Source organism: Heptranchias perlo, chromosome 20 (genome assembly GCF_035084215.1).
Source record: "Heptranchias perlo isolate sHepPer1 chromosome 20, sHepPer1.hap1, whole genome shotgun sequence".
NCBI lineage: Eukaryota > Metazoa > Chordata > Chondrichthyes > Hexanchiformes > Hexanchidae > Heptranchias > Heptranchias perlo.
The window spans coordinates 24,810,889-24,837,789 of NC_090344.1; the positions used below are offsets into that span (position 1 = coordinate 24,810,889).

Sequence of the window (26,901 nt, forward strand, 5' to 3'; positions counted from 1 at the left end):
AGTCCGTACCGGCTCTCTGCAAGAACAATCCAGCTGGACCCCACCGCCCCACCCCGCCCTTTCCCTGTAGCCCTGTATTTTGTTTTCGTTTCAAGTACTTATCCAGTTCCCTGTTGAAGGCCATGATTGAATCTGCCTCCACCACCCCTCGGGCGGTGCATTCCAGATCCAAAACACTCGCTGTGTAAAAAGGTTTTTCCTCATGTCACCTTTGGCTCTTTTGCCAAACACCTTCAATCTATGTCCTCTAGTCATTGACCCTTCCGCCAATGGGAACAGTTTCTCTCTATCGACTCTGTCCAGATCCTTCATGATTTTGAATACCTCCATTAAATCTCCTCGCAACCGTCTCTATTCCAAGGAGAACAACCCCAGCTTCTCCAGTCTATCCATGAAACTAAAGCCCCTCATTCATGGAATCTTTCCAGGAATCACCCACCATCAACATCCTGGTGATCACCATGAACCAGAAAGTTAACTGGACCAGCCATATTAATACTGTGGCGACAAGAGCAGGTCAGAGGTTGGATATTCTGCGCCGAGTAACTCACCTCCTGACTCCCCAAAGCCGTCCCACCATCTGCAAGGCGCAAGTCAGGATTGTAATAGATTACTCATGTGATAGTCACCTACATGAAATATTAACTCTGTTTCTATATCTAAAGATTCTGCCTGACCTGCTGAGGATGTCCAGCATTTATTGTTTTTATTTCAGTTTGGCAACATAGCCAGTATTTCCATTTTGAATAAAGGAGCTTGTGCGAGTTTCTTCATGCGACGAGGTGGCCGAGTGGTTAAGGCGATGGACTGCTAATCCATTGTGCTCTGCACGCGTGGGTTCGAATCCCATCCTCGTCGATGTTGTGTTCAGTATTGTTTCATTCAGTCCATCCAGAAGGTCAGGTTCCTTCCTTCTCGAAACGGCCAACGGAGGTTTCTGCAAGAGAAACTTACGTACCGTAATTATGATTTATGTCCGAATCATTCCGTGTCTGTGTCTGTTCAAAAGGGATGTGCTGTCAGTCCCGGATCATTCCGTGTCTGTGCCTGTTTAAAAGTGATGTGCTGTCAGTCCCATATCATTCAGTGTCTGTGTCTGTTCAAAAGGGATGTGCTGTCAGTCCCGGATCATCCCGTATCTGTTACACCCGATTTTCTTGATACCTTTTTCCTTCTGAACTGAAATGACGATCCTCTCTCGAGAAGAAGGTTCACCGTCTGCTGTTGAGATCAAGTTCATTCTGCTGGGCTTCCATTCCAATCACCGCAATCTATCCCCCATTCAGACCTACCCCCGCCTGGACATTATAATCTGCGATATCCATAAGGGAATGGTGAATCCAAATATCATGGTTATAATTTTCTTTGCTCCACAACACTGAAAATTATCAATTCCAACGATTCAGAAGGTAATCATAGAATCATAGAAACTTACAGCATAGAAGGAGGCCATTCGGCCATCGTACCTTTGCCGGCTATTTTTCGAAGAGATGTCCAAATTCGACCCACACCCCAGATTTTCCCCATCACCCTGCAAATTAGTCCTCTTCAAGTACATGTCCAATTGCCTTTTGAATGATCCTGTGGAATCTGCTTCCACCACCCTTTCAGGAAGTGCGTTCCTGATCTTAACAAACCCTCTGTGTGAAAAAAAAATCTCTTAAATTCCTCTCTAGTTATTTTGCCAAATATTTTAAATCTGTGATCTCTGGTTACCGACCCACTTGCCAGAGGAAACAGTTTCTCCCTACTTGCTATTTCAAAACCCCTCATTATTTTGAATATCTCTATTATGTCTCCCGTTAACCTTCTCTGCTGTAAGGAGAATAATCCCAGCTTCTCCAACCTCTCCACATAACTGAAGTCCCTCATCCCTGGTATCATCCAGGTCAACCTGCTCTGAATCCTCTTCAATCCCTTTTCATCCTTCGTATAGTATGGTGCCCAGAAGTGTACAAGACATTCCAGCTGAGGCCTAACCAGTGATTTGTAAAGGTTTAGTGTGACTTCCTTGTATTTAAATTGAATGCCCCCATTTACAAAGCCAAATATCCCATACGCTTTTTTAACTACCTTATCAACTTGCCCTGTTTTGTGAATATGAACCCCCAGGTCCCTCTGCTCTTGGAACCCCCCATAAATTGTTCCATTTAGATTATACTGCCTCTTCTTGTTCTTCTTCCAAAAGTGCATCACTTCACACTGATCGGCGTTAAATCTGTCACGTGACTGCCCATTTCACCAGTCTGTGCATGTTCTCCTGAAGTCTGCTGCTATCTTCCTCAATATTTTCTCCGTTGCCAAGTTTTGTATCATCCGCAAACTTCGAAACGGTACTCCCTATTCCTACATCCAAGTCATGTATATATAACAAGAAAAGCAATAGTCCTAATACCGACCCCTGGGGGATCCCACTGCATATTTCTCTCCAGTCAGTAAAACATTCGTTCACCACGACTCTCTGCCTCCTGTCCTTTAGCTAATTACGTGCTCACGTTCACACCGGTCATTTAATCCCACGTGCTTCTAGTTTTCGAATAAGTCTGTTATGTGTTAATTTCTAAAATGTGTCCTCAAAATAAATGTAACCCCGTAATTTAATTCTTAAGCAATGAGAATACAGATATTAAGACCGAGTGATAGATATGGTTCATTCCCATTACCCGAAGTTGACGGGACCCGAGGAGGTGAAAACCCATCTGGGTTTATATTTTCCAAAAACGGAGACGAAAATCGCAAAGCTCATCCCGTCGAAATCCAACAATTGGACTGAAGATCCGACATTCTGGAAACCCGGGCGTTCCAGAAACCCTTCTGGAACGCCCGGGTTTGCAGACCTGGCCGTTCAAAGAAACCGGATAAGACCATCAGGGGGAAACACAGAGAGAGAAGAAACGCAGACAGTGATATCGAGATACATGCAAAGAAAAATAGTATCAATCTCCAAATTCTGTGATTGAGCAGAATTTAAGGTGCAGCTTAAAGGCAATTCGTGAAATCTTCGAGGTGGACATACGGGAACTCTGCCAGACTGCATGTTCTAGACATGTATCCAACGTTACACGTGCAGTCTGCAGCCGTGTGTGCATTGGTGGTTCAGTGTGGGACTCTTGCCTGCCGGCGGTAAACCATGAGTTTGTTTCCAGGACAATGCAGCATCCTTTACCTTTTGTATTCTGTGCCCATGAGATCGCCTGAATTGGGATAAATTCAGGTGACGGCTTCAATCTGTCCAACTTCTAGAAAGATTATCTTCATTTCCTCTACGTGTGTTACGTGGACAAACCCTCTGCATTCTGTCCTCTGGTGCTCAAACATGCTCTGCTGGAGATAAGTCAAACCTGCCTTCTGCACCGCTGAAAGGAAATGAGAAGCCAATTGGTGATTTTTGACGAAAAATGGGGACGCAAGGGGGCTCATCCGGGATTTGATCCAATGACATTTCCTGAGCGAGAATCAGACCCAAAAACCAACTGGCAACAGAGCCGTGCAGTCACTGTAAAATTTCGCTGCGACGCAGCCGATCCGCCATCCTTTCAGAACGCTCTGTCCACACAATTCCGCTTTCTTGTACGATATACGATGTAGAACAATGTCAGGTTCTACACTAATTATATCATTTCAACAATATCAAATTTGTTTCGAATGTACGACTTGTATTATCAAGTAACACTTTACAGAATGAATTACTCTGAAACGATATTGTCGTCTGTCTCGGCATCGTCATAGTTTACACTCCACCATAAGTACACTTTACTCAAATTGCTGCTTTCGTTCACTATGAGAGCGAAGATCCATGAATGTGGAGACATTAGCGACGAATTTATCAGCTGGGTTGCACCTTTCCTTTTCCTACTGTCTCAGTCTTTTATTTCTTTCCCCTTCTCTGCTGATGTTGCAGATTAGATCAGCTCTCGCCATTCAAGGAATCCTGAGAAGTCTATCGGGGACAACACAGAGAGATAAGAGACAGAGACAGGGAGAGATAGAGAGATGCAGGCAATGAAAATAAAGAGTATAAATGTCAGGTTTTGCAAACTAGCAGAATTTAAGTTACAGATTGGGAGAGATTCCTTCTCGGGTCTTGAAATCTTGCAAGAGAAGATCAGACACTAATTAAAAGCACCGGCCACGCTGTCGAATCTCTCATTCTGGGAGAGAGATAAATGCGGTCAATTAGCTCCAATTAATCTATTTCATCACTCAAGTGATCTTTCAACAGGAGCTCTGCGAGCAGAATTCAAACCTGCGCAGGAAAACCTCAATTGAATTTTGAGTCCAACGCTTGAAACACTCGGCCACCGCAGCTGTAAACGGCATGTTCGTTCAGATCGGATTCCAAATGGACACTTGCCGCTATTAAGAACGCGCGCATTGGTTGTGCAGGGGTCGAATTCTCACCTCTTATGCGGGAGACTTTGGTTCGATTTCCGGCCAATACAGAATCATTCTCACCAATGAGGTGCTGAGGAATATTAGTGTGCCATTTCGCCCCTCGAGCCTGTTCCGCAATTCAAACAGATCATGGCTGATCTGTGACCAAACTCCAGATAATCGCCTTCGCCCCGTGTCGCTTAAAAACTTCAGGTTTAAAATTAACAATTCAGTTCGCATCAACTGCCGTTTGCGGAAGAGAGTTCCACGCTTCTACCTCCCTTTGCTTGCAGAGGTGTTTCCCAACTTCACTCCTGAAAGTCCTGACTCTAATGTTTAGGCGATGTCCCCTAGTCCCAGACATCCCAACCGGCGGAAATAGTTTTTCTCGATCTACTCCATCAGTTCCCCTTAATATTTTGAAAAGTTCGATCAAATCAGCCCTTAATCAACAAAATTCGAGGTAAATCCCTAGTTTGTGTAATCTCTCCGCGTAATTTAACTTTTTGGGTCCAGGTAACATTCCAGTAAATCGACGCTGCACTCACTCCACAGGCAATATATCCTTCCGAAGGTGCGTTGCCCAGAACTGAACACAATACTTCAGGTGTGGTCGAACCAGGGCTTTGTGTTGCTGTATCATAATGCCTATCCCCTTGTATTCTAGTCCTCTCGATATAAAGACCAACATTCCATTAACATTTTTGATTATTTTTTTTGCCTGTCCATGACATTTTAATGATGTATGTAGATGGACCCCTAAGTCTTTTTGGACCTCCACTGTTTCGAGCTTTTCACCATTTAGAAAGTATTCTGAACTATCCTTTTAGGTCCAAAACGGATGACCTCACACTTGACAAAATTGATATCGATTTGCCACAATTTTGCCCATTCATTTATTATATTAATGCCTCTCTGTAATTTTATGCTGCCCATCTTGGTGTCCTCGGCAAACTTGGATATGTGGCTTTCTATCCCGTCATCTAATGTCCGCCCGAATTGGGAAAAATCCAAATTCAGCTTCAATCTCCTCATCATTTGCTTCACGTGTGTTGCGCCGACGAAACTTCGGCATTGAGTCCACTGGAGCTCAAACATGCTCTGGATAGAATTCAGTTCGACCAACAGCAACACTGAAAAAATGTCAGAAGCCAATTGGTGACTTTTCACTAAAAGGAGCAATACAGGAGGGCTTGTCCGGGATTTGAACCCGGGACCTCTCGCATATTACTCAGTGAAACTCCCGAAGCGAGAATCATACCCCTAGACCAACGAGCCGCTGTTAGCTTAGTTGTGCAGTCAGTGTAAAATTTCGTTGCGTCCCACAGTCGATCAGCCATCCTTTCAGACAACTTCGATCCATCCAATCTCGTTTTCTATTCGGGTGCACAACAATATCAAGTTGTACACTCACTATTTCCAATCACCAATATTAGTCTCCCTTTACCAAATTGGTTTCGAGTGTATGACTTAAGTTATCAAGTAAGACGTTTCAGAAATCGTTGTTCTTAAACTACATTGCTTGGGAAGATTCTGAGAATTGTGTCGATTTGTGGCACGCTCTGTTCCCTTTGCATCGCCTCCGACACATAGATTTGAATCATGGAAAGGTTACAGCACGGAAAGAAGTCATCGCGTCCGTGCTAGCTCTCTGCAAGAGCAATCCAGCTAGAACCATTTCCCCGAAGCCCTGCATTTTTTTTCCTTTCAAGTACTTATCCAGTTCCCCTTTGAAGGCCATGATTGAATCTGCCTCCATCACGCCCTCGGGTCGTTCATACCAGATCCGAACCAGTCACTGTGTGAAAAAGTTTTTCCTCATTTCACCCTTGGTTATTTCGCCAATCAATTTAAATTTCTGTCCTCTGGTTCTTGACCCATCCGCCAATGGGAACAGTTTCTCTCCATCTCCTCTGTCCAGAGCCTTCATGATTTTGAATACCTCTATCAAATCTCCACAAAACCGTTTCTGTTCCAAGGAGAACAACCTCAGATTCTCCAATCTATCCACGTAACTAAAGTCCATCATCACTGGAATTATGCTAGTAATTTTTTTCTGCACCCCATCTAACGCCTTCACATCTTTCCTGAAGTGCGGTGTCCCGAACCAGACACAATACTTCAGTTGTATTCGAACCAGTGTGTTATAATGTTTCACCTTGACTTATATACTTTTGTACTTTTGTACTCCAAACATCTATTTATAAAGCCCAGGATCCCTTCTGCTTTTTAATCGCTTTCTCAACCTGCCCTGCCACATTCAACGATTTGTACACATAAACTTCTCTTTGTTCCTGTACCGCTTTTACATTTGTGCCCTGGGGTTTATATTGCCTCTCCTCGTTCTTCCAACCGAAATGTATCACGTCGCATTTTTCTGCGTTAAATTTCATCTGCCACGTCTCCGCCCATGCCACCAGCCTATCTATATCCTTTGAAGTTTATCACTGTCCTTAACACTGTTTACTACCCTTCCAAGTGTTGTTTCATCTGCAAATTTTGAAATTGTGCCCTGTGCACTCAAGTCCAAGTCATTAATATATATCATGAAAAGCAGTGGTCCCAGCACTGATCACTGGGGAACACCACTGTACAACTCTCCAGTTCGAAAAACAACCGTTCACCAGTAATCCCTGTTTCCTGCCCTTAGTCAATTCTGCATTCATGTTGTTACTGCCCCCTTTATTCCATGGGCCGCAATCTTGATGATAAGCCTACCATGCGGCACTTTATCAAACACCTTTTGAAAGTCCATATGCACCACATCAACATAATTGCCCTCATCTCTCCTCTCTGTTACCTCATCAAAAAACTCTTACAGGTTCGTTAAGCACGATTTGCCTTTAATCAATCCACCCTCGTCCAAGTGACTGTTAATTCTGTCCCCGATTATCGTTTCTAAAAGTTTCCCCAACACTGAGTTTAAACTGACTGGCCTATAGTTGCTGCGTTTATCTGTACACACTTTTTTGAACAAGGGTGTAACCTTTGCAATTCTGCAGTCCTCTGGCACCACCCACATATCTAAGGATGTTTGTAGATTATTGCCAGTACCTCCGCAATTTCCACCCTTACTTCCCTCAGCAACCAAGCATGCATCCCATCCAGAGTGGTGGTTCATCTACTTTAAGTATAGCCAGCCGTTCAAGTGCCTCTTCTTTATCAATTTTTAGACCATCCAGTATCTCAACTGTACCTTCCTTTGCTGAGACTCTGGCAGCATCTTCTTCCTTGGTAAAGACAAATGTAAAGTCCTCATTTGGTACCTCGGCCATCCCCACTGCCTCCATGAGTAGATCTCCTTTATCGTGCCTAATCGGCCCTTTCTACCCGTTTACTGTTTACATGCCTGTAGAAGACTTTTGGATTTACTTTTATGCTGGCCGTCAGTCTATATTCATATTTCTCTGTGCCTCTCATTTCCTTTTTCACCTCCCCTGTGAACTCCCTAAATTAGGCCTTGTGAATGAGCGCATAAAAAAGTTAGCATTTCTTTCAGCCGGAAACAGAAAGTTACTGGTTGATTAATGGCGATTTGAACAAGTATTCGTCTTTTTTTACAGAGTTTAATGAGTTTTGCGAAATTAATACAGTGAATCAATACAGTAAACTAGTTTGTAAATGTTGAATTCCTGATCGGGAACCGCCTCAGACGGCGCATTACTGCCCACACTGGGAAACAAGATACGACCGAAGATTTGACAACACATGGCAGGTCACGCTGCAAAGTCACAACTTGCCAACTGTTCCGAAATTTGGAGCCTGGACAGGGAGTTGGTAGTGGGTAGTGAGCTGAACCTTGAGCTCACTAGCCACTTTAAAAGTCTGATACTCTACCGACTGAGCTACCCAGGCTCGATACTACAGAAGCTCCCATCGTACATATTTATGGGAGGTCTCTGAATTATCCCTGTCGCCGTCGAGCAAGGGTGAGGTCCGGTTGAGAAAATTCTCAGCAACGTGTTGAGGAGAATCCTTGTTCCTGTTGAACATAATGTAAGAAACATGGACAGTTAACTCATGAGTTTACAATTCTTCTTGTTTGTGCCAAATGTCTTGTCATTCGTTAGCACCAATTAAAATAACACTTAACCTGGCGGCTCAAAAGCTGAACTTGTCCCACACGGGAGCTGGAAAAGGCCTCTCGACCTTTCAGCGTATTAATATCTGTAAGCTGAATAATTTCACCCGTGAAACAGTGACACCAGGCAGAATATTTTCCATCCAAATTTTCCCCACACGAAACTTCCAACCGATGAATATCGGCTTGACGAAAAGAAGAATTTTTTGTTTGGTTCTTTAGATTTAAAGATCTCGTACCGGCCCCTTTGCCATATGAGCTGCCGCTAAAAGCCCCCTCTCCCCCGATGAACAAATAAACTGGCACCTCCTATTGCAAGACGGCAGGCCGGAGGAACCCAAGTGCCCACATGGGAAAACTAAGAAGTAGATGCGTTATGGAACATACCAGTTGTACCTTGAACTCCGGTCAAAATGTTCGGAGTAAAAGGTTTGATTGTTTTAGAAGACGCTCGAACTCACAACCTGGTCATTTCTGGAGCCCATACTGCTATAAATCAGTAACGCACGCTTAACAATTGTGCAACACGAGAGCAGCGAACAACCGACAGCATCAGCGCTCCTGCCAAACAGCTTCATTTTCTGTCTCTCAATTATCACTTCGAGATCTTTCTCAAACAGAAGCCTCCAATCAAGATGCGCTTCGTTAAATAATAATTCTTAAATCAAGAGAGTTTTGATCGATCATGGCAAAAGCATGTACAATTTCCTCACCTGTTCCTTTTAATCCCCTGGGGTGGTAACCATCAGATCCTGGAGATTTGTCCATCTTTAGCCGAATTATTTTCTCCATTGCCATCATTTTACTTGTACTGAATCCCCTTGATTTATTAACAGTTTTCCTCATGTCTCTGGTATGTTAGCCTCATCCATTTCTGTGACGACCGATGCAAAGTAAAAATTTAGCAACTCTGCCATTTCCTGACTTTTAATTACAATATCACCTCCATCTGTCTTCAAGCGGCGCACATTACTCTAAGCCGGCCTTCTTTCTCTTAATATACTCGTAAAAATCTTGAGAGTTGTCCGCATTTTCCCTCACAAGTTTTTCTCCTTTTCCCTTTTTGCTCCTATTACGATTTTTTAATTTCAGCACCACAATAAACAACACTTCGCTGTAAAGTTCGGCTCAATAGTTCTCCAATGTCAGAGCGAGAATTGTCTGAAGCCCTAATTTATTTAATGTAACAAATACAATCACACATAATCATCCGTGTATCAACGCACTGATGGATACACAAAGATAAACACAGCGAGAAATGCAGGCAGCATCGAAATGCACAGGTGAACGGACAAGCGAAGCAGAAAAAGATAAAACGGCCTGAACCCCCAAAAGTGAAGTTTTGCTGATAGATATTAATGAGAGGAGGTGGGGCCGGACTACCGTCAATTGGTGCTGTGGCTTAGTTGGTGAAAGCATCTGTCTCGTAAACAGAAGATCCTTGGTTCAGCTCCCAGCAGTTCCTTGTGCAGCTTATTGTTTGACCTAATTTGTGGAAGCAAGTGACAAAATAACAATGTGGTATTTGTTCAGGAGGAAACAGATATCAGAATGCCTGTTCAAAAACGCCCTTTCATTGTACGGACAGACCTCTCACAGAATGTGTCTGTGACACGTTCTTGATTCTGGGGTCGGGGTCGAATTCACGATTTGAGGTTCAAACCCGGAAGTAGTCCTAATTTGGACCTGGACTTGTGATCTTGACCTGCGGTGCAAACTTTTGCAAAGAGGGAAAGGAAGTCCCCAAATCACTCCACCTGAATCGCCAGGCCCGGATGAAATATATCCCAGGCTGTTAACAGAAGCAAGGAAGGAAATAGTGGAGGCTCTGACCATCATTTTCCAATCCTCCCTGGCTACAGGTGTGATGCCGGAGGATTGGAGGACTGCTGAAGTTGTACCGTTGTTCAAAAAGGGAGAAAGGGACAGATCGAATTATTGCAGGCCAGTCAGCCTAACCTCGGTATTGAGCACAATTCCGGCGGAAAGTATTTATCTTCATTTAGAAAGGCACGGAATAATGAAGGACAGTCAGCATGGATTTGTTAAGGGAAGGTCGTTTGAATTGAATTTTTTGTGGAGGTATCAAGGAAGGTCGATGAGGGTAGTGAGTTTTTTGTGATCCACATAGATTTTCGCGAGGCTTTAACAAAGTCCTACATGGCAGATTGGTCAAAAATGTAAAAGCCCATTGGATCCAAGGGAAATTGGCAAGTTGATCCTAAATTGACTGAGTGGCAGGAAGCAAAGGGTAATGGTCGACGGGTGTTATTGTGACTGCAAGGCTGTCTCGAGTGGGGTTCCGCAGGGCTCCGTACTCGGTCGCTGCTTTTCGTAGTACAGTTCATTGATTTGGATTTAAATGTACGGCGTATTATTAACAAGTTTGCAGAAGATACAAAAATTGGTCGTGTGGTTGATGGTGAGGAGGGAAGCTGTAGACTGGAGGAACATATCAGTGGAATGGAGAGGTGGATAGAATAGTGGCAAATGCAATTCAATCTGGAGAATGAGGTAATGCATTCAGGGAGGGCAAACAAGGCAAGGGAATAGACAATAAATATTGAAACTAATTTGCATTTACACGCCCATTTTGCGTGATGTCTTCCTGTATTTTTCACATTTTTCCTTTGTGTTAACTATAGCTCCCAATTATATGCTGTCTGTCAATTTTGAAATTGCATTTCCGATTCCTGTGACCAAATTCTTAATGTAAATTGTGAACAACAGTGGTCCCAGCACCGATAAATTGTGAACAACAGTGGCCCCAGCACCGATAAATTGTGAACAATGGTCCCAGCACCGATAAATTGTGAACAACAATGGTCCCAGCACCGACAAATTGTGAACAACAGTGGTCCCAGCACCAATAAATTGTGAACAACAGAGGTCCCAGCACCGATAAATTGTGAACAACAGAGGTCCCACCACTGATAAATTGTGAACAACAGTGGTCCCAGCACCGATAAATTGTGAACAACAGAGGTCCCAGCACCGATAAATTGTGAACAACAGTGGTCCCAGCACCGATAAATTGTGAACAACAGTGGTCCCAGCACCGATAAATTGTGAACAACAGTGGCCCCAGCACCGATAAATTGTGAACAACAGTTCCCCCAGCACCGATAAATTGTGAACAACAGTGGCCCCAGCACCGATAAATTGTGAACAACAGTGGTCCCAGCACCAATAAATTGTGAACAACAATGCTCCCAGCACCGACAAATTGTGAACAACAGTTCCCCCAGCACCGATAAATTGTGAAAAACAATGGTCCCAGCACCGATAATTTGCGAACAACAGTGGCCCCAGCACCGATAAATTGTGAACAACAGTGGTCCCAGCACCAATAAATTGTGAACAACAATGCTCCCAGCACCGACAAATTGTGAACAACAGTTCCCCCAGCACCGATAAATTGTGAAAAACAATGGTCCCAGCACCGATAATTTGCGAACAACAGTGGCCCCAGCACCGATAAATTGCGAACAACAGTGGTCCCAGCACCGGTAAATTGTGAACAACAGTGGTCCCAGGACTTTTGACCTTGAACTGCATTTGAAACTTTCGCATAAAAGGAAATGAAGTCCCCAAATCGCCCCACGTGGCTCTCAAACGCAATGGGAAGAAGTTCAATGCAAACAATCAGGAATTTAAAGGCACCTCAACGACCTGCACTTTCTTTGAATAAGTTTTGTTAGCCATTATATTCGACCGTGAAATCGCTCTCGGCTTTCATCCAGCTGAAGCAGAGTGTGGCCGCTTTATATCTGCGAGCATGTCGGTGACGTGGTTAGCTTGGACACTGATCGCTTACAATTTGTAAAATTTCACCAAGCGTCAGCCAAAAGAAACCGAGAATGAGCGGGGTGGCCATCTTGTTGGCCCCGACTTTTCAGCCGGAGATCTTGGGGGTCAAGGAGCCGGTGCCGGGCCGCTTGCTCCACGTAACGCTTCGCCACGGGGACGTGCCGCTTCACCTGGTGAACGTGTACGCCCCCTGGTCCGGAGCCGAGCAAGTGATCTTCTTTGAGGAAGTGTCCACTTACCTAAACTCCGTCGACGCCGGCGAGTGCATTATCCTCGGGGGGGATTTTAACCGTACCCTCGAGGCGAGGGACCGCTCCGGTCCCGCGCGTGCCCGAACGGCGACGGAGAAGTTGAGGGACCTGGTCGGGTCCTTCGACTTGGTGGACGTCTGGCGGAATCTCCATCCCGAATCCAGCCAGTTCACCTTTGTGAGGGCTGTAGGAGGGAGCACCAGAATCGACCGCCTGTACGTTTCGCGGGCGTACGCCTCCTGCGTCCCGTCGGCCTCCATCCGGCCGGTGCCGTGCTCGGACCACCACCTGGTGTGGATGGAGCTCGTTCTGCTCCGCGCCCGGTCGGGGTCCGCGTACTGGCACTTTAATAACCGGCTGCTGGAGGACGCGCGGTTCCGGGACTCGTTCCGTCTGTTCTGGAGCGACTGGAGAGGGAAGCGGGGAGGCTTCTCCTCCTTGAGGCTATGGTGGGACGTGGGCAAGGCTCACGTCCGCCTCTTCTGTCAAGAGTACGCGAGGGGGTCGACTAAGAGGCGGGAGACCGAGGTCAAGCGGGTGGAGAAGGAGGTGCTTGGCCTGGAGTCCCGTCTCGGTCAGGCCGCCGAGGATCCGGCCCTGCGGCAGGTGTACGAAGAGAAGAAGGACGCTCTGAGGGACCTGCACCTTGTCGGGTCCCGAGGAGCGTACGTGAGGTCGCGGCTCCAGCTCCTGCGGGACCTGGACCGCGGCTCTCCCTTCTTCTACTCGCTGGAAAAGTGGCGGGGGGCTCGTAAGCAGCTCCTTACGCTGCTGGCCGACGACGGGTCCCTCGTCTCGGACCCGGAGGGAGCCAGGGCCCGGGCTCGATCCTACTACGAGGCTCTGTTCTCTCCGGATCCGTCCAGCGAGGAGGCGCGCAGAGTTTTGTGGGAGGACCTGCCGAAGGTTGGCCCGGAGGACGCCGAGCGTCTGGACGCTCCGCTCAGTTTGGCGGAGCTGACCGGCGCCCTCCACCAGCTCTCTAGGGGCAAATCCCCGGGGCTGGATGGGCTGACCGTGGAGTTCCTCAGGGCCTTCTGGGACGTCCTGGGGGGCGACTACGTGCGGTTCCTGGGGGAATGTCTGGCGACCAGGGAGATGCCCCTTTCGTGGCGCAGGGCGGTCATGGTCCTGCTGCCTAAGAAGGGGGATCTCCGCAACCTTAAAAACTGGCGCCCGGTCTCCCTCCTCAGCACGGATTATAAGGTCTTCGCCAGGGCGATGTCTGCTCGCCTCGGCACCGTGCTGCACCACATGATCCACCCCGACCAGTCCTACACGGTCCCGGGCCGGACGATCCACGATAACATCCACCTGGTCCGGGACCTGATCCACCATTCCCAGAGGGCTGGTCTGTCGGTCGCCTTCCTTTCCTTGGATCAGGAGAAGGCGTTCGACAGGGTGGATCACGAGTACTTATTCGGGACTCTGCGCGCTTTCGGGTTCGGGTCGCTTTTCGTCGCCCGGATCCGACTTCTGTACGCCGCCGCGGAGTGTCTGATTAAGGTTAACGGATCCTTGACGGCGCCCCTTCGCTTCGTGAGAGGAGTGCGTCAGGGGTGCCCCATGTCCGGCCAATTATATACCGTCTGCGTAGAGCCTTTCCTGCGCCTCTTGCGAAAGAGGCTGTCGGGACTGGCTCTGCGCGAGCCGGGCGTGGAGGTCGTCCTTTCGACTTACGCCGACGACGTGCTCCTCGTGGTCACCGATCCCCTTGACTTGCGGAGGATGCGCGAGTGCCAAGAGGTCTACTCTGCCGCGTCCTCCGCAAGGATCAACTGGGAGAAATGTTCCGCACTCCTGGTGGGTCAGTGGCGGGTGGACTCCCTGCCGGAGGAGCTCAGGGCTTTCGCCTGGAGTACCACGCACCTCCGGTACCTGGGAGTCTACCTCGGCCCTGCCGAGGAAGCCTGGCCGGCGAACTGGGTAGAGCTGGAGGCCAAAGTCACCGCTCGCCTGGCGCGCTGGACAGGACTGCTCCGAGTGTTATCCTACAGGGGTCGAGTGCTGGTCATAAACCAGCTGGTGGCCGCCATGTTGTGGTACCGGTTGGTTCCTTTGACCCCCCACCCTGATTTTGTCGCCAAGATTCAGAGGAAGTTTGTCGACTTCTTCTGGGTCAAAGGGATGCACTGGGTCGCTGCCGCGGTCCTGAGTCTCCCGCTTGGGGAGGGCAGTCAGGGGCTGGTGTGCGTCCGCACCCAGGTGGCAACTTTCCGCCTTTGGACGCTGCAGCGATACCTGTACGTTGAGCGTTCTCTTAGATGGCGTGCGCTGGCGACGTATTTATTCCGCCAGCTGCACGGCATGAACTACGACACGCAGCTCCTGTTCGTCTCGCTGTTGGGCGGCCGCACGTCTTTGCAGGAGCTGCCTGTCTTGTACCAGGATCTGCTCAGGGTCTCGACCATGGTCGCCTCCAGCCGGAGCTCTCGCCCGTCGGGGGTAGCGGCCGTCCTGCAGGAGCCGCTGCTCGGGAATCCGTTCCTCCGCGATGTCGGCTTCGGCCGCTCGTGGCTGACGGAGCGGAGGGTTGTGGTCGGTCGGGTGACCAGAGTCAGGGACGTCCTGGATGGCGGAGGGTCGGGTTGGCTCGAGCCGTGGGCGCTCGCCGCTCGCATGTCCTCGTGGCGTACCGGGGACGCGGCCGCCGCCATCCAGGCGTTGAAATCGGCGCTCGGCCCTGACTCCACTCGGGGTGTGGAGGCGGCTCAGGCGTGCGGAGCCATCCCGTCCGACCTGACCCCCGTTCGGACGGAATTCCTCCTCGGCGCCAAACCCCGGAACCTCCCTCGGAGGGCCGCGCCTCACAACTTGAGCCGTCTCTCGGAAATTCCCTCCGTGCCGTTTCACACCGCACGGAGGGATTTCCTGTACGGGCTGCTCCTGCACACCATCCACTTCCTCGCCCTCGTCTCTCGCCCGGACACGCCCTGGCGTGCCATCCTGCCGTCCGGCGGAGACGGGGGTCCCCAGTGGGAGGCTCTCTATACGGGGGTCCTCCCGTGTTACTTTGGGGATCTGGGGTGGAGGGTGTTGCACGGAGCAGTCCCGTGCAACAGGCGTTTACGCCATTTTATGGACACCCAGGCCGCTTGCATTTTCTGCGGCCTGGAGGAGTCCGTTTTTCATTTGTACACTGGGTGTGCGAGACTGCAGCCCCTGTTCCATTATTTGGAGGGGCTGCTCCTCAAGTTCTGGCTGCACTTCAGTCCCACGCTCCTGATCTTTGGCCGCCCGGTGAGGAGGGGGGCGGGCAGGTCGGTGGACGTCCTCCTGGGCCTGCTCCTGGGCCTGTCCAAGGTGGCTATCCACAGGTCCAGGATGCTCGCGGTCCGTGGGGGCGGTCGCTCGGACTGTCTGCCTCTCTTTCGCGGGTTGCTCCGCGCCCGGGTGGCCCTGGAGATGGAGCACGCGGTGTCTGCCGGTACGCTTGAGGCTTTCCGCGACCGGTGGGCACCGCAGGGGCTGGAGTGCATCCTGAACGAGGATAATAAAATTTTGATTTGAACTCTTGGTTTTGGTTTGTTTGGTTTTTAGTTGTTAAGCACACCCCACACCCCCCCTTCTTATAAAAGGGGGGCCTAATTAAAAAAAAAAAAATGTCCCAATCAGCCTGAGGCACAGTCCGAGGCCCACGGGCTCAGGAACATCAACCCGCATTTGCACGGTTCACACGGAGATGGGCCTGTTTTTAATGGAAGAATAAAAGTGAGACTGGGTCTTACGACAGCTCCAGGACTTTTTGTTTGGTTACATTGAAATTGTTGCTTTTTTCCCCCTTGACACCTTTATTTCTTCATCACAAAATTAAACGAAACTGGAACCAAATCACCTTATTTCTTTCTTTTTTGCTTTTTTAGTCACCTTTATTCTTTTGACCCATCGTCACCTTTAATAGTTTATTAAAACTGGGCCCCATCTCCGTGTGACCCGTGCGAATGCGGGTTTTTTAATACTAATTAATAAACAGAGTCAAATCAAAATGTTATTGTCCAGATACGTTACGGTAGCATAGCAGTTATGTTACTGGACTAGTAATTTAACTGGGCCTGGACGAATAATTTGCGCGTCATAAGTTCAAATCCCGCCACGGAAGCTGGGGAATTTAAATTTAATTAAATAAAATCTGGAATGAAAATGCTGGTATCAGTATTGGTGGTCATGAAACGATCGGATTGTCATAAATAAGAAGCCATCTGGGTCACTAATGTCCTTTAGAAAAGGAAACATGCCGTCCTTACCTCGTCTGGCCGATGATGTGAATCCAGACGCACAGCAATGTGGTTGATTCGTAATTGCCCTCCGAAATGGCCGAGCAAGCCATTCAGTTATCAAATCTCGTTTTAAAAAAAAGTAATACAAAGAAGAAAACCAGACCGACCTCCAGGCACTGGACATGACAAAGGCAGAACAAACACAGTTGACCCTGCAAAGTACTTCTCACTAACATCTGGGGACTTGTGCCAAAATTGGGAGAGCTGTCCCACAGACTAGTCAGCAACAGCCTGACATAGCCATACTCACAGAATCATACCTTTCAGCCGAGGTCCGTGACTCATCCATCAAAATCCCTGGGTATGTCCTGTCCCACCGGCAGGACAGACCAACCAGAGGTGGTGGTACAGTGATGTACAGTCAGGAGGGAATGGCCCTTGGAGTCCTCAACATTGACTCTGGACCAAATGCAAATCTCATGGCATCAGGTCAAACATGAGCAAGGAAACCTCCTGCTGATTACCACCAACCGCCCTCCCTCAGCTGATGAATCAGTCCTCCTCCATGTTGAGCACCACTTAGAGGAAGCACTGAGGGTAGCAAGGGCCACAGAAGGTACTCTGGGTGGGGGACTTCCATGTCCATCAACAAGAGTGGCTCGGTAGCATCACTACTGGCCGAGTCCTGAAGGATCATAGCTGCCAGACTGGGCCTGCAGCAGATGGTGAGCGAACCAACATGAGGGGAAATATTTACTTGACCTCGTCCTCACAAATCTACCTGTCGGAAATGCATCTTTACATGACAGTATTAGTAGGAGTGACCACTGCACAGTCCTGGTGGAGACGAAGTCCCGTCTTCGCACTGAGGACACCATCCAACGTGTTGTGTGAACAGATTTAGCAGCTCAAAACTGGGTCTCCATGAGGTGCTGTGGGCCATCAGCAGCATCACAGTCTGTCATCTCATGGACCGGCATATCCCTCACTGTAACAATGAGGAGTGTAGAAGAGCATACCAGGAGCAGCACCAGGCGTACCTGAAAAGGAGGTGCCAAACTGCTGAAGCAACAACTCAGGACGACATCCATGCGAAATAGCGGAAGCAACATGCAAAAGACAGAACTAAGCGATTCTACAACCAACGGATCAGATCAAAGCTCTGCAGTCCTGCCACGCCCAGACGTGAATGATGGTGGACAATTAAACAACTAACGGGAGGAGGAGGCTCTGCAAACATCCCCATCCTCAACGATGGCTGAGCCCAGCACGTGAGTGCAGAAGACAAGGCTGAAGCGTTTGCAACCATTCTCAGCCAGAAGTGCCGTGTGGATGATCCATCTCGGCCTCCTCCTGATATCCCCAACATCACAGAAGCCAGTTTTCAGCCAACTCGATTCACTCCACGTGAAATCAAGAAACGGCTGGAGTGCACTGGAAACAACAAAGGCTATGGGCCCAGACAACATCCCGGCTGTGGTGCTGAAGTGTGTGCTCCAGAACTAGCTGCACCTCTAGCCAACCTGTTCCAGTGCAGCTACAACACTGGCATTTACCCGACAATATGGTAAATTGTCCAGGTATATCCAGTCCATTGAAAACAGGACAAATCCAATCCGGCCAATTACCGCTCCGTCAGTCCACTCTCAATCATCAGCAAAATGATGGAAAGTGTCGACGACAGTGCACTTACTCACCAATAACCTGCTCACCGATGCTCAGTTTGGGTTCAGCCAGGACCACTCGGCTCCAGACCTCATTACAGCCTTGGTCCAAACATGGACAGAAGAGCTGAATTCCAGAGGAGAGGTGAGAGTGACTACCCTTGACATCAAGGCAGCATTTGACCGAGTGTGGCACCAAGGAGCCCTCGTAAAATTGAAGTCAATGGGAATCAGGGGCAAATTTCTCCAGTGGCAAGAGTCATGGCTAGCACAAAGGAAGATGGTAGTGGTTGTTGGAGGCCAGTCATCTCAGCCCCAGGACATTGCTGCAGGAGTTCCTCAAGGCAGTGTCCTAGGCCGAACCATCTTCAGCTGCTTCATCAATGACGTTCCCTCCATCATAACGTCAGAAATGGGGATATTCGCTGATGATTTCACAGTGTTCAGTTCCATTTGCAACCCCTCAGGTAATGAAGCAGTCCGAGCTCGCATGCAGCATGACCTGGACAACATTCAGGCTTGGACTGATAAGTGGCAAGTAACATTCAGGTCAGACAAGAGCCAGGCAATGACCATCTCCAACAAGAGAGAGTCGAACCACCTTCCCTTGGCATTCAACGGCATTACCATCACCGAATGCCACACCTTCAACATCCTGGGGGTCACCATTGACCAGAAACTTAACTGGACCAGCCACATAAATACTGTGGCTACAAGAGCAGGTCAGAGGCTGGATATTCTGCGGCGAGTGACTCACCTCCTCACTCCCCAAAGCATTTCCACCATCTACAAGGCATAAGTCAGGAGTGTGATGGAATACTCTCCACTTGCCTGGATGAGTGCAGCTCCAACAACATTCAAGAAGCTTGACACCATCCAGGACAAAGCAGCCCGCATGATTGGCACACCATCCACCACCCTAAACATAAACTCCATTAACCACCGGCGAACTGTGGCTGCAGTGTGTACCATCCACAGGATGCACTACAGCAACTCGCCAAGGCTTCTTCGACAGCACTTCCCAAACCGGCGACCTCTACCACCTAGAAGGACAAGGGCAGCAGGCACATGGGAACAACACCACCTGCACGTTCCCCTCCAATTCACGCAGCATCCCGACTTGGAAATATATCGCCGTTTCTTCATCGTCGCTGGGTCAAAATCCTGGAACTCCCTTCCTAACAGTACGATTGGAGAACCTTCTCCACACGGACTGCAGCGGTTCAAGTAGATGGCTCACCAGCACATTGTCAAGGGCAATTGGGGATGGGCAATAAATGCTGGACTCGCCAGCGACGCCCACATCCCTTGAACGAATAAAAAAAATACCCGCGTTGGACACATATCCCTTGGTACCCGAACCGAAAAAAGATTCATCAATATCAGTCTTGTAAATTTGAATTGAACCACAATCCACATCTTTTGGGATGAGAGAGTTCCAGCTTTCGGCCGAATTTGGTTTGCTAAAGTGATTCCTGATTTCTTGCCTGATTGGTCTATCTCCAATTTCAAGATTAAGCCCCCTCATTATGGATTCCGCCAACAGAGAGAGAGGAAAATAAAGCCGCCTTAAGCGGCGATTGAACAAAGGATCGCTGGATTTTAATTCTAACGCTCCCCCACCTGAGCTATTTCTGTTTTCTGCACATGCAATGTTTTATTTTGCTTTGAAAATCAGATAAAAGTGGATGAGATTTCCCTCTCGATGAATGAAGCACTTCGGAGGAATGGGAGCGAACAAACTGTGGATCTGATCCTTAACACAGACTGGTAGATCCACATGTGGAATTACATCGCACTTGGGTATCAGAGAGGTTAATGGCGCCTGAGAATGAATCAGGGAGTCCAAGTGTTTCTTCGTGTCGATCCGGTGGCGTAACGGGATCCCAAAGGCTATAAGGGAATCAAAGGGCTTCTCAGGGGTTATAAAGGGGTATGAGGCTACGAGGTATCAAAGAGTTTACGGCACTCTCAGAATTTATCAGAGGGGGAAATTGATTGTCAGAGGTTGTCAGGGAGAGTCAGGGCGTGTCAGTGGGTAAGGGGCACTCCGAGCGTATCAGAGAATGTAAAGGGTACGGAGGAGGTATCAAGACAACAGAGAGGGAGAGAAAAGGCTGCTGAAACCCGGGATTGAACCCTTTAGATCTTCAGTCTGACTGAGCTTTTTCGGTGCTCTGGACATCCCGGCAATTCACGTGAGGGTCTGTTAAATTTGCAATAAAACTCTTCCCACATTCGCATCATCTAAACCTCCACCCAGGACTTTCAATGGTGAAAATTTGATGATCTTCTGCTACATTTTAATTTGTTCTCAGCAGCAACTGTGCACATCCTTTATTTGGCCCGTGACATGGCATCTAGAAGAAAATGTCGATTGCAGCTTGAGAGAAGCGGAGGACGCTTTGCACTCGTAAACAATTATACGCGAAAGAGACGGCTTGAGCGAGGTGACACTGGGCCAGAGTAAAGGTCAGTTAATGATTGCCGAGTGGCGAGAGCGAGAATGAGGAACTTCTGTGCGGTTGCACTGCGACTTTCACAGATCTGCTTGGAGCGATATTCCCTTGAATTCATCACCGACAGGGACAATTTGATTCTCAGTTCCTGTTTTCTCCTGGTGCGCTTCTGGGATATAAAAAAACGAATCGATGATATCAACCTGAACCTCGTCACGGACACGCGACAGACTCAAAGCTCAGCACAAATCCAATCTGTTTCAGTGGGAAATTGTTTCCCATGGATGGACAGTAATGCGCTGTCTGAGGCTTCATTCGCTGCTTTCCGCCGGCAGCGGGTGATTGGAGGGAGCGGAGCCGGACGATGTTGCTGCAGTCACGGCCTCACTCACTCGGGGAGCTGGGGAACAACGAAAAACTGATGGGTTTGTTGCTGCGTCAAAAATGCGGCTTCGAACTGCTTTTGTTAACTGAGGCAGTGCTGTAGGATCCTTCAACGATTTATCACAAATAAACTGAAACCTGTCGGAAGGTGACTAAGATTTCACTTTAATCGTGAGCCCTTGTCTGTGAAGAAGTATTCCAATCATCTTCAAGCCAATCTCTGTTTTTTGGATATTGTTCAGATGCCTGTTGTCGGACCGCAGATTAAATGGTGGAATATCAACCGCGCTCAGCTGCCAATGTTTCCGGTATATTTTCATGCAAACACAACACACATTCGAAACCTGGAAATGCGAAACAACGAATGTTAAGGTAAAAGGTACCCTTTCGTCCCTGGGTGGGCTCGAATCACCAACCTTTCAATTAACAGCCGAATGCGCTAACCAATTACGCCACAGAGACATGACGTTTTGGTACCTGAACCACTAATTCACCGAGCTAACGTTTCAGCTTGCTGCGACCAATGTAACAGCTGTCTTACTATCAGTATACTTTTCCAAAATAAAGGGTGTGCAGCTTGCACGAGTGAAAATCGGTGCTGTCTTATTTCTGAACATCAAACTCCCCTTGTCCCTAAATGCCTGTATGTTGGAAGTCTCGGTCACCCAGTAGTAGAGAGGGTTGATGTTTTGAGCTGTGATTCACCATTCTCTATTCCAGTAATGTTTCGGTTTGCAGAAAATGAGATGAGATGAAATGAGCAGGTCCGACGAGCAGGTCTGTGACACTACACGATGTCGACAGAGTTGTCTCTTGCACTTACAGTGAAGCGGACGGCAGTTTTCACTCTTAAACCAGTAACTATGATGTTAGGAAAAAATGTGGCCGAGAAAGACTTGATTTCAGCGCGGTGACACTGCGTCAGAGTAAAGTTGTGATTGTCAAGTGGTGAGAGGGTGGATTTGGAACTCCTGTGCGGCTGCACTGCGCATTGTCCAGATCTGCTTGGAGCGATATTCACTTCAATTCATCACTTACACGGACAGTTTAATTCTCAGTTTCTTTTTTCTGGTGCTTGGTGAAATTTCAAAATTGAAAACGACCCATACCGACTCCAAACTCATCACTTGCACGCTGACAGATACAAGGCGGCCACACTCTTTACTTCAGTGAGATGAAAGCCGAGACCGATTTCATATATATACACCCACAGTTCATATATAAACATCGCTCTCATATGTAAACTCACACAGTTTATAAATCAGCAGCACACTCATACATCCACACCCAGTTTATAGGAGGGAGATCGGTACCGACCGCCAATCGAGTTCTCAGAGTGCGAGAGCCGGAAGTAGCAGCGAACGAACAAACTCTGGATCTCATCCTTAAGACAGACCGGTAGATCCAACTGTGATTTTACATCTCACTTGTGTATCAGGGAGTGTAATGGGTTCTGAGGAGGTATCAGAGAGCTAATGGCTTCTTAGTGGAGATCCATTGGGCCAAGGGGATCTCAGATAGGGTAAGGGACTGTCAGAGGATATCAGAGAGTGCAAGGGGATCTCAGAGAGGGGAAGGGTCTGTGAGAGGGCATCAGAGAGTGTAAGGGGATCTCAGAGAGGGGAAGGGAATATCAGAGGATATCAGAGAGTGTAAGGGGATCTCAGAGAGGGGAAGGGTCTGTGAGAGGGCATCAGAGAGTGCAAGGGGATCTCAGAGAGGGGAAGGGACTATCAGAGATTATCAGAGAGTGCAAGGGGATCTCAGAGAGGGGAAGGGACTGTGAGAGGGCATCAGAGAGTGTAAGGGGATCTCAGAGAGGGGAAAGGACTGTGAGAGGTGATCAGAGAGTCCAAGGGGATCTCGGAGATTGGAAGGGACTGTCAGAGCGTATCAGAGAGTTCAAGGGGAACTCAGACAGGGGATTGGACTGTGAGAGGGCATCAGAGAGTGCAAGGGGATCTCAGAGATGGGAAGGGACTATCAAAGGGTATCACAGATTGCAAGGGGATCTCAGAGAGGGGAAGGGACTGTGAGAGGGCATCAGAGAGTGCAAGGGGATCTCAGAGAGGGGAAGGGACGATCAGATGGCATCAGAGAGTGCAAGGGGATCTCAGAGAGGGGAAGGGACTATCAGAGGCTATCAGAGAGTGCATGGGGATCTCAGAGAGGGGAAAGGACTGTCAGAGGGTATTTAAGAGTGTAAAGGGATCTCAGAGAGGGGACAGTACTGTAGGAGGGCATCAGAGGGTGTAAGGGGATCTCAGAGAGGGGAAGGGACTGTTAGAGGGTCTCAGAGAGTGAAAGGGGATCTCAGAGAGGGGATGGGACTCCGAGAGGGCACCAGAGTGCAAGGGGATCTCAGAGAGGGGAAGGGACTGTCAGAGGATGTCAGAGAGTGCAAGGAGATCTCAGAGAGGGGAAGGGACGGTCAGAGGGTATCAGAGTGTGCAAGGGGATCTCAGAGAGGGGACGGGACAGTCAGAGGGCATCGGAGAGTAGGTTAAGATCTGAGAGAGGGGGAGGACTGTCGAGTATAAGAGAGTGTAAGGGGGCTAAGGGCGTATCTGTGTAAGGGGCACTCAGTGGGTATCAGAGAAGGTGAAGAACGCTGACAAAGTTCAAAGTGAATCATGGACTCTCTGAGGGGATCGGAGAAGGTAAGAGACAGAGCGTATCAGAGAAGATAAGGAACTCAGGGAGAATCATAAAGGGTAAGTGGGGGGTGGGGGGGGGGCTCAGGAGGTATCAGTGAGGCGAATGGATCCAGAGTTGTCATCTTCTAAATATTACATTTTCTAACCTTCAACATTTTTAATAAAAGCAAAAAATGAAGCCGGTTATACCTATAATCTGCCGTGTCCCATCTGGAGGGAATGAGAAGGTAGAATCGGGAGGGACTGGATATTTGGCAACGCTCACGGTTCCCTTTCACACAGCTCAGTCTTGTGTCTCTTCACTTTACTGGAGAAAAGAGGTTACACTTTGAAACTTTAATCAACCAGTGTGAATAATAGAACACAAATCGTCAAACGTGGGGCTCGAACGCATGATCCTAAAGTTAAGAATCTCATGCTCTACCGACTGAGCAAGCCGGGCCAAGTGGCAAAATTCTTCCCATCCTATTATTGTAGAGAGACAGCTGTTGGCTTTCCTGCAGGGGTTCAGTTCGTTCCACAATCTCAGGGTATCTCCGTCTAAACACTCGCTTTTCTTTCTGGAGTCAGTCTGATTACTTTTACCAATCGTCCAGCCCCGCGCTGAGCAGTACAGGAACATCGGGACAAGAGAAGACCATTCAGCCCCTCGAACCTGCTGCACCATTCAATTAGGTCATGAGGTGATCTGTAACTCATATCCCTTGGTACCCGAACCGAAAAAAGATCTATCAATATCAGACTTGAAATTTGAATTGAGCCACAATCCACATCCTTTGGGATGAGAGAGTTCCAGCTTTCCGCCGTATTTTGTTGGCTAGAGTGATTCCTGATTTCTTGCCTGATTAGTCCAGCTCCAAATTCAGTTTGGATTCGGCCAACAGAGAGAGAAAAAAAGGCCGCCTGAACCGGAGATTGATCCTTTAAGGATCTCTCAAAAATCAACTGAAACCTGTCGGAACGTGAATAACATTTCACTTCACTCGTGAGCCTTCCTTTTGAACCTTGTCTGCAAGAAGTATTCCGATCACCTTCAAGCCATTCTCGGTTTTTTGGATTTTGTTCAGATGCCTCTTATCCGACCACAGATTAAATGGGGGAAGATCAGCCGCGCTCAGCTGACAATGTTGATGGTACATTTTCGTGCAAACAGAACACACATTCGAAACCTGGAAATACAAAACAAGGAATGTTAAGGTAAAAAACACTCTATCGTCCCCGGGTGGGCTCGAACCACCGACCTTTCAGTTAACGGCCGAATGCGCTAACCAATTGCGCCACAGAGACACGACGTTTGGTTGCCCGAACAACTAATTCACCAAATTAACGTTTCAGCTTGCAGCGATCAATAGAACAGCTGTCTTCCCATCAGTTTACTTTTCAAAATGAAGGGTGTGCAGCTTGCACGAGTGAAAGTCGGTGCTGTCTTATTTCTGAACATCAAACTCCCCTTTCCCCTAAATGCCTGTATGTTGGAAGACTCGGTCACCCAGTAGTGGAGAGGATTGATGTTTCGAGCTGCGATTCACCATTCTCGATTCCAGTAATGTTTCGGTTTGCAGAAAATGAGATGAGATGAAATGAGCAGGTCCAACGAGCAGGTCTGTGACACTACACGGTATCTACAAAGTTGTCTTTTGCACTTACAGTGAAGCGGACGGCAGTTTTCACTCTTAAACCAGTAACTATGATGTTAGGAAAAAAAGTGGCCGAGAAAGACTTGATTTCAGCGCGGTGACACTACGTCAGAGTAAAGTTGTGATTGTCGAGTGGTGAGAGGGTGGATTTGGAACTCCCGTGCGGCTGCACTGCGCATTGTCCAGATCGGCACAGAGCGATATTCACTTCAATTCATCACTTCCTCAGTTTCTTTTTTCTGGTGCTTGGTGAAATTTCAAAATTGAAAGCGACCCATACCGACTCCAAACTCGTCACTTACACACTGACAGATACAAGGCGGTCACACTCTTTACTTCAGTGAGATGAAAGCCGAGAGCGATTGCACGGTCGAATGAAATGGCGAACAAAACTCATTCAAAGAAAGTGCAGGTCATTGAGGTGCCTTTAAATTCCTGATTGTTTGCACTGAACTTCTTCTCAAAGCGTTTGAGATTCATGTGGAGCGATTTGGGGACTTCTTTTCCCTCTTCGAAAAAGTTTCATCCGCTGTTCAAGATCAAAAGTCGAGGGCAGAATGAAACGATTTGCTCAAATTTCAGAACCAGGGAAGCAGACTTTAGATCAACGTACCGTCAATTTAGAAAAAGCAGATGAAACATTCATTCCGGAACGATCCAGAATCCTATTAGCTCTAAAAGCAACGGTTACCCCGTGATTTGAACACGCAGCCTTCTGGTGGAACAATCAGTTATGTAGATGGAAGCAGCAAATTGAAAAGTGTGAACTGATAGATTCAGTGAGTGGGCAAAACTGCGGCAAACCGAGTTCAATGTGTGGGAGAGCGAGGTCACCCACTTTAAGTCTAAGAAAAATAAATCAGAATATTTTCTAAATGCTGAGAAACTAGGAACTGTGGAGGAGCAGAGAGATTTTGGGGTCCGTGTATAGAAATCGTTACCGACCAGCGGACAGGTACAAAAAATAATGAAACAGCCGAATGTGCCGTTAGTAGGGCCGATTAACTCATTTGCATCGAGAATACAGTAATGTCATGATCACGGATTCGATTCTTGTAATTTACCTTAATTTATTTCGGGTTTTTGCAACTTTTAAAATCGAAGCTTTGCAAAAATATCCACAGACAAATTCACGGGGCCAGCTTTTTGAATAACACCCATTGTAACTTTACTCCTGGGTCCGGAGAAACACGTCTTTCTTTGTATTTGTTTTTCTCCGGTTTGCAGATAAACGTTCAACTCCCGGCCTGTTCCCATTAATTATCATCAGCAGCAACAGACAGACAGAGGGGGTCTGACCGCCCCGAGATGTGGAAAAGTAATCAGTTTCGGACAAATGCATCAAATCAAATAGTCACCTGGGACTG

At 48.0% G+C, this 26,901-nt stretch overlaps 4 non-coding genes across 4 annotated transcripts; 1 reads left to right on the plus strand and 3 right to left on the minus strand.

Moving 5' to 3' along the window:
* The first annotated feature begins 776 nt into the window (after positions 1-776).
* Positions 777-858, plus strand: trnas-gcu (transfer RNA serine (anticodon GCU)). Its single transcript has one exon. It is a non-coding gene; the product is annotated as a tRNA-Ser (tRNA).
* Positions 859-5,563: 4,705 nt separating this feature from the next.
* On the minus strand, positions 5,564-5,652 carry trnap-cgg (transfer RNA proline (anticodon CGG)). The gene is given in 2 exon segments: positions 5,564-5,599; positions 5,617-5,652. It is a non-coding gene; the product is annotated as a tRNA-Pro (tRNA).
* A 15,976-nt stretch (positions 5,653-21,628) lies between these two features.
* trnan-guu (transfer RNA asparagine (anticodon GUU)) lies at positions 21,629-21,702 on the minus strand. Its single transcript has one exon. It is a non-coding gene; the product is annotated as a tRNA-Asn (tRNA).
* A 3,408-nt stretch (positions 21,703-25,110) lies between these two features.
* On the minus strand, positions 25,111-25,184 carry trnan-guu (transfer RNA asparagine (anticodon GUU)). The gene has a single exon. It is a non-coding gene; the product is annotated as a tRNA-Asn (tRNA).
* Positions 25,185-26,901: the final 1,717 nt, after the last annotated feature.